A 7,500-nucleotide genomic window follows, 5' to 3' on the forward strand; every position below is an offset into this window, starting at 1 on the left:
ACAAAACTGCTTTATAACATTTAAAATGGTACCTTTTTAATATGACTTATTGCCACAAGAGGTTACAAACTGAGAAAAATATCAGACAGACCTATTTTTTTCCTGCTAGCAAAGTGCGCCCTCGTTTTCATCAAGATCCAACAAGGAGACAACCACACATACCACACTTTCTTGATAACCTGCTAAAATGTACAGACGGGCACAAATGGTGTTGTTTCCAAGTGATGCTCTCTTCGTTCTCTCTGTCTGTCACACGCTCTCTCTGTCTGCCTGTCTTTGTTCCGTGCTGCACTGAGCTGCTCCTAGCTGAACGACGGGGAGGTGGTGGATGGTGAATACCCGCGCGCTCTACTTTCACACGGCCTCACGTTGCAGCCGCTGTTTTCTTTAATTAACCCGGGGAGAAAACAGCTGACAGGGTCAACACGTCGGTCCCGTGTGGATACCAACCCTACATACGCTTCCATTAGTTAGTGTTTTAAAAGGTTCTCCTCGCTGCCTGATGCTTTGGGGGAGGAAGTCAGAAAGAGGGAGAACGTGTGTGTGTCATGTTAATGACATTTGCCGCCACGTTGCCCTCTTTGTGTGAAAACCCCGTGGTTTTAAACCAGGGGGATCGGAAGAGGAAATCACCCCCTCTCCACCTCGTCCCCCCCCCCGTCCCTCCCCAGGAGTTTCTCAGACACCCTGTCCCCTCTATAACGGACACCTTCAGCCTCCTGCCCTCAAGTCCTAATTGATGCCAGGGGAAGGAGAGAGAGAGACAGAGAGAGAAACAAAGACACGCACAGCGACTCAAACGCTAAGCAACGAAATTGATTCGCTTAAAACCCATGAAGCTTTTTCAAAGGTAAAGGTGTAATCCTCCCACACAGTAGGTCAGGTGATGACATGTAACATAAAGAGTAAAGGTCATGGGAGTATTTGAGAGAGTTTCAGTTGGGTTCTGATGTGTTCCAGAGGGTTCAGAAGGGCTTAACTAAAGAAAGAGGAGTTACGTGCCTTTAAACACTCCCCAAGGCAAGTTCATATTAACTCCAGGCTAAAGGGAACGGATTGCCACATGGTTTGAGCTGATAAAATCCAGGATTTTTTAGAAAGTCTGTGCTGGCTTGGTTACACATACCTAATAGTTCCTGGAATAATGTGAAAAGACAGAGCACGTCTCTGTTCGGCACCACTGTGTGGAAGTGTGTCACCTGCCCTCTATACCAGAACGTCAGTCTGCCTCTGGGTGGAAGTGTGTCACCTGCCACTCTATACCAGAACGTCAGTCTGCCGCTGGGTGGAAGTGTCACCTGCCACTCTACACCAGAACGTCAGTCTGCCGCTGGGTGGAAGTGTCACCTGCCACTCTATACCAGAACGTCAGTCTGCATCTGGGTGGAAGTGTGTCACCTGCCACTCTATACCAGAACGTCGGTCTGCCGCTGGGTGGAAGTGTCACCTGCCACTCTATACCAGAACGTCGGTCTGCCGCTGGGTGGAAGTGTGTCACCTGCCACTCTATACCAGAATGTCAGTCTGCATCTGGGTGGAAGTGTGTCACCTGCCACTCTATACCAGAACGTCAGTCTGCCGCTGGGTGGAAGTGTCACCTGCCACTCTACACCAGAACGTCAGTCTGCCTCTGGGTGGAAGTGTGTCACCTGCCACTCTATACCAGAATGTCGGTCTGCCGCTGGGTGGAAGTGTGTCACCTGCCACTCTATACCAGAACGTCAGTCTGCATCTGGGTGGAAGTGTGTCACCTGCCACTCTATACCAGAACGTCGGTCTGCCGCTGGGTGGAAGTGTCACCTGCCACTCTATACCAGAACGTCGGTCTGCCGCTGGGTGGAAGTGTGTCACCTGCCACTCTATACCAGAACGTCAGTCTGCCGCTGGGTGGAAGTGTCACCTGCCACTCTATACCAGAACGTCAGTCTGCCTCTGGGTGGAAGTGTGTCACCTGCCACTCTATACCAGAACGTCGGTCTGCGGGTGGGTGGAAGTGTGTCACCTGCCACTCTACACCAGAACGTCGGTCTGCCACTGGGTGGAAGTGTGTCACCTGCCACTCTATACCAGAACTTCAGTCTGCCTCTGGGTGGAAGTGTGTCATCTGCCACTCTACACCAGAACGTCGGTCTGCCTCTGGGTGGAAGTGTGTCACCTGCCACTCTATACCAGAACGTCGGTCTGCCTCTGGGTGGAAGTGTCACCTGCCACTCTACACCAGAACGTCGGTCTGCCTCTGGGTAGAAGTGTGTCACCTGCCACTCTATACCAGAATGTCAGTCTGCATCTGGGTGGAAGTGTCACCTGCCACTCTATACCAGAACGTCAGTCTGCCTCTGGGTGGAAGTGTGTCACCTGCCACTCTATACCAGAATGTCGGTCTGCCGCTGGGTGGAAGTGTGTCACCTGCCACTCTATACCAGAACGTCAGTCTGCCGCTGGGTGGAAGTGTGTCACCTGCCACTCTATACCAGAACGTCAGTCTGCCGCTGGGTGGAAGTGTCACCTGCCACTCTACACCAGAACGTCAGTCTGCCTCTGGGTGGAAGTGTGTCACCTGCCACTCTATACCAGAATGTCGGTCTGCCGCTGGGTGGAAGTGTGTCACCTGCCACTCTATACCAGAACGTCAGTCTGCATCTGGGTGGAAGTGTGTCACCTGCCACTCTATACCAGAACGTCGGTCTGCCGCTGGGTGGAAGTGTCACCTGCCACTCTATACCAGAACGTCGGTCTGCCGCTGGGTGGAAGTGTGTCACCTGCCACTCTATACCAGAATGTCAGTCTGCATCTGGGTGGAAGTGTCACCTGCCACTCTATACCAGAACGTCAGTCTGCCGCTGGGTGGAAGTGTCACCTGCCACTCTATACCAGAACGTCGGTCTGCGGGTGGGGTGGAAGTGTGTCACCTGCCACTCTACACCAGAACGTCGGTCTGCCACTGGGTGGAAGTGTGTCACCTGCCACTCTATACCAGAACTTCAGTCTGCCTCTGGGTGGAAGTGTGTCATCTGCCACTCTACACCAGAACGTCGGTCTGCCTCTGGGTAGAAGTGTGTCACCTGCCACTCTATACCAGAACGTCAGTCTGCCTCTGGGTGGAAGTGTGTCACCTGCCACTCTATACCAGAACGTCGGTCTGCCTCTGGGTGGAAGTGTCACCTGCCACTCTACACCAGAACGTCGGTCTGCCTCTGGGTAGAAGTGTGTCACCTGCCACTCTATACCAGAACGTCGGTCTGAGGCTGGGTGGAGGTGTTACCTGCCACTCTACACCAGAACGTCGGTCTGCCTCTGGGTGGAAGTGTGTCACCTGCCACTCTATACCAGAACGTCGGTCTGAGGCTGGGTGGAGGTGTTACCTGCCACTCTATACCAGAACGTTGGTCTGCCGCTGGGTGGAAGTGTGTCACCTGCCACTCTATACCAGAATGTCGGTCTGAGGCTGGGTGGAAGTGTGTCACCTGCCACTCTATACCAGAACGTCGGTCTGCCTCTGGGTGGAAGTGTCACCTGCCACTCTACACCAGAACGTCAGTCTGCCTCTGGGTGGAAGTGTGTCACCTGCCACTCTATACCAGAATGTCGGTCTGCCGCTGGGTGGAAGTGTGTCACCTGCCACTCTATACCAGAACGTCAGTCTGCCGCTGGGTGGAAGTGTGTCACCTGCCACTCTATACCAGAACGTCAGTCTGCCGCTGGGTGGAAGTGTCACCTGCCACTCTACACCAGAACGTCAGTCTGCCTCTGGGTGGAAGTGTGTCACCTGCCACTCTATACCAGAATGTCGGTCTGCCGCTGGGTGGAAGTGTGTCACCTGCCACTCTATACCAGAACGTCAGTCTGCATCTGGGTGGAAGTGTGTCACCTGCCACTCTATACCAGAACGTCGGTCTGCCGCTGGGTGGAAGTGTCACCTGCCACTCTATACCAGAACGTCGGTCTGCCGCTGGGTGGAAGTGTGTCACCTGCCACTCTATACCAGAATGTCAGTCTGCATCTGGGTGGAAGTGTCACCTGCCACTCTATACCAGAACGTCAGTCTGCCGCTGGGTGGAAGTGTCACCTGCCACTCTATACCAGAACGTCGGTCTGCGGGTGGGTGGAAGTGTGTCACCTGCCACTCTACACCAGAACGTCGGTCTGCCACTGGGTGAAGTGTGTCACCTGCCACTCTATACCAGAACGTCGGTCTGCCTCTGGGTAGAAGTGTGTCACCTGCCACTCTATACCAGAACGTCAGTCTGCCTCTGGGTGGAAGTGTGTCACCTGCCACTCTATACCAGAACGTCGGTCTGCCTCTGGGTGGAAGTGTCACCTGCCACTCTACACCAGAACGTCGGTCTGCCTCTGGGTAGAAGTGTGTCACCTGCCACTCTATACCAGAACGTCGGTCTGAGGCTGGGTGGAGGTGTTACCTGCCACTCTACACCAGAACGTCGGTCTGCCTCTGGGTGGAAGTGTGTCACCTGCCACTCTATACCAGAACGTCGGTCTGAGGCTGGGTGGAGGTGTTACCTGCCACTCTATACCAGAACGTTGGTCTGCCGCTGGGTGGAAGTGTGTCACCTGCCACTCTATACCAGAATGTCGGTCTGAGGCTGGGTGGAAGTGTGTCACCTGCCACTCTATACCAGAACGTCGGTCTGCCTCTGGGTGGAAGTGTCACCTGCCACTCTACACCAGAACGTCAGTCTGCCTCTGGGTGGAAGTGTGTCACCTGCCACTCTATACCAGAACGTCGGGCTGCCTCAGGGTAGAAGTGTGTCACCTGCCACTCTACACCAGAACGTCAGTCTGCATCTGGGTGGAAGTGTGTCTCCTGCCACTCTATACCAGAATGTCGGTCTGCCGCTGGGTGGAGGTGTGTCACCTGCCACTCTATACCAGAACGTCGGTCTGCCGCTGGGTGGAAGTGTCACCTGCCACTCTATACCAGAACGTCAGTCTGCATCTGGGTGGAAGTGTGTCACCTGCCACTCTATACCAGAACGTCGGTCTGCCGCTGGGTGGAAGTGTGTCACCTGCCACTCTATACCAGAATGTCAGTCTGCATCTGGGTGGAAGTGTCACCTGCCACTCTATACCAGAACGTCAGTCTGCTGCTGGGTGGAAGTGTCACCTGCCACTCTATACCAGAACGTCGGTCTGCGGCTGGGTGGAAGTGTGTCACCTGCCACTCTACACCAGAACGTCGGTCTGCCACTGGGTGAAAGTGTGTCACCTGCCACTCTATACCAGAACGTCGGTCTGAGGCTGGGTGGAGGTGTTACCTGCCACTCTACACCAGAACGTTGGTCTGAGGCTGGGTGGAAGTGGTACCATAGAAATAGAATTCTAGTAGAGTAGAATATTGAATTCTACTTCTAGTAGGGTACTCACCGGCCCTGTGCGTCCTCCACCTCTCGGAGCTGGTCTTTGACCGTCCGGTAGTTGGTCTGGACGAGACGCAGGCGCTCGTGGCGTTTCTCATGGGCCCTCCGCAGCTCCTCGTTCTCGTCCGTCTGCCGGCCAGAGACATACAGCAGGTTACGTTACACAATGTGGCCACTTCACACATGCACTGCACAGGGAAATCAAATGATGTCACTGAAATGTGAAACCGGTCGGGGGTTGGGAGTGATGACAAATCTATCTGAAATGATAGAATGACTTAAATCTTACATTGAGAGCAGTGTATTTCCAAAAGATAGAAAATTGACCTAGAAACAGTGTAAATAATTTAATTACTGACAGTGTCAGTCTAGTACAGAACTGTACACCAGTGGAGGCTGGCGGGAGGAGCTATAGGAGAATGGGATCATTGTAATGGCTGGTATGGAATAAATGGAACGATATCAAACACATGGAAACATCGTTTGACTCTGGCCCCTTCATTCCTTTCCAGCCATTACAATGAGTCCTCCTATAGCTCGTCCCACCAGCCTCCACTGCTGTACACCCCCCAGGTCAGATATAACTCTTGTTACTGTAACATGTAGCTATAACAAATATGTGCTCCATTACTGAGGAAGCATCACCTCTCTCTGACATTGCAGTTCCTCTCCTTCTCTCTGACAAGTGTTCCTCCAGCATCCGAGGTTCGTTACAGGTACAACATTAATATGGTCAAGTCAACCGGAAGAGAGAGCACTTTGAACCTTCCTCACACTGCCCTCCCCCCTCCTCCACCCCCTCTCCCCTCAGCGGGGTACTGGTCATTGACTGGGGTCACCACCCAATTGGGGCGGCAATGACTGACAATTTAAAAAAAGAAAAGATTACAACGTGGGACTTTCAGGGGAGAGAAGGAGGAGAACATCTAGATGTTCCTGACAGGAACGCCTCTGCTATTCTGACCTTAACAGAGTGGGAGAAGAAAACACTTTAAAACAGGCAGGCTCGGGCTCGGGAGGGAGAAGAGGAGGAAAGATGACAGAGACAGAAAGAGAGAAAGAATAAGAGAGAGAGAGAAAGAGAAAGGGAGCAGAGCAGGTTTCTGCTTGAGTGGCCAGGCAGGGCTGGGGAGACTTCTCGTCGAGCGCCTTTTGAAGGGAAGAGCTTGTTTACTGCTGATATGACACGGCTGCCCTGCAGAGAGGGAAATGTGAGCTCTGAACCCTGTTATTATTAACAAGGACAAAGAGAACAGAGAGGAGCGGGAGCGGCAGCACACACATGGACGCACACACACACACTCAGAGACAGACACACACACACACACACTCAAAGACAGACACACACACACACACTCAGAGACAGACACACACTTTCTCTCACACTCCACCGATGTGACAAGTATGGATTTTTGTGTACTGGTGAGAGATATTCACAGAGGACATCCGTTACACGGGCTGCTTTTACAACACAAAGCCCCCAAACAAACGCAGCCTGGGTTTCTGCCTCTAATGAAAGGAGAGAGAGAACCAGACACACACACAGAGAGAGAGAGTCCTGACTGATTGATTGCAGAGGGGCTCTGGTCGGAGTGGCAGGGCATTAGCCACATCATTGCTTCCCAGGCCCCTTAGAGCTCCCACTGGGCCCCGGCCCCAACCCTGGTCATCACAGATCACACTTCAACCCCACCACCAGCAATCAATACTCCACAACACAACACACAGCCTGCTCTGGGTACACTGGTCCCAGACCCTAATCATCCAGCATGTATGTTCTCAAGCTGAAAAATAATTTGGTGTCTCTCAGACCTCAGAGAGAGACCGTGCTGTTGTTTACTTGTCTTGGAAGTGGCAAGTTTGTACAAAAAAATGAAATAAATCAAAACGGTTTGTTAGGATCCCCTACTGTTCTGTCCAATTCAGCATTTAACTGATAAAATCACACTGGGTACACAGTATAAATTGTGTTCCCAATATAATGGGGTCAGTGACATCCACTGGGCGCACGTTTGTTTTACTATCTTTGTGGGGACCAAACAATTGATTCCCATTCAAAATCCTATTTTCCCTAAACCCAAACCCCTATTCCTATTCCTAAACCTAAGTCCTAACCCTAACTGTA

The 7,500-nt window shown here is 52.5% G+C and overlaps 1 long non-coding RNA gene across 1 annotated transcript in view; it reads right to left on the minus strand.

Moving 5' to 3' along the window:
* LOC116370733 (uncharacterized) overlaps window positions 1-7,500 on the minus strand; it is a 20,542-nt gene that overhangs the window by 3,884 nt on the left and 9,158 nt on the right. Inside the window, exon 2 of the long non-coding RNA XR_004208819.1 lies at window positions 5,383-5,504. This is a non-coding gene — a long non-coding RNA (uncharacterized LOC116370733). The remainder of the gene's footprint in view (window positions 1-5,382; window positions 5,505-7,500) is intronic.

The sequence above is a fragment of the Oncorhynchus kisutch genome, unplaced genomic scaffold (assembly GCF_002021735.2).
Source record: "Oncorhynchus kisutch isolate 150728-3 unplaced genomic scaffold, Okis_V2 scaffold2709, whole genome shotgun sequence".
Classification (NCBI taxonomy): Eukaryota; Metazoa; Chordata; class Actinopteri; order Salmoniformes; family Salmonidae; genus Oncorhynchus; species Oncorhynchus kisutch.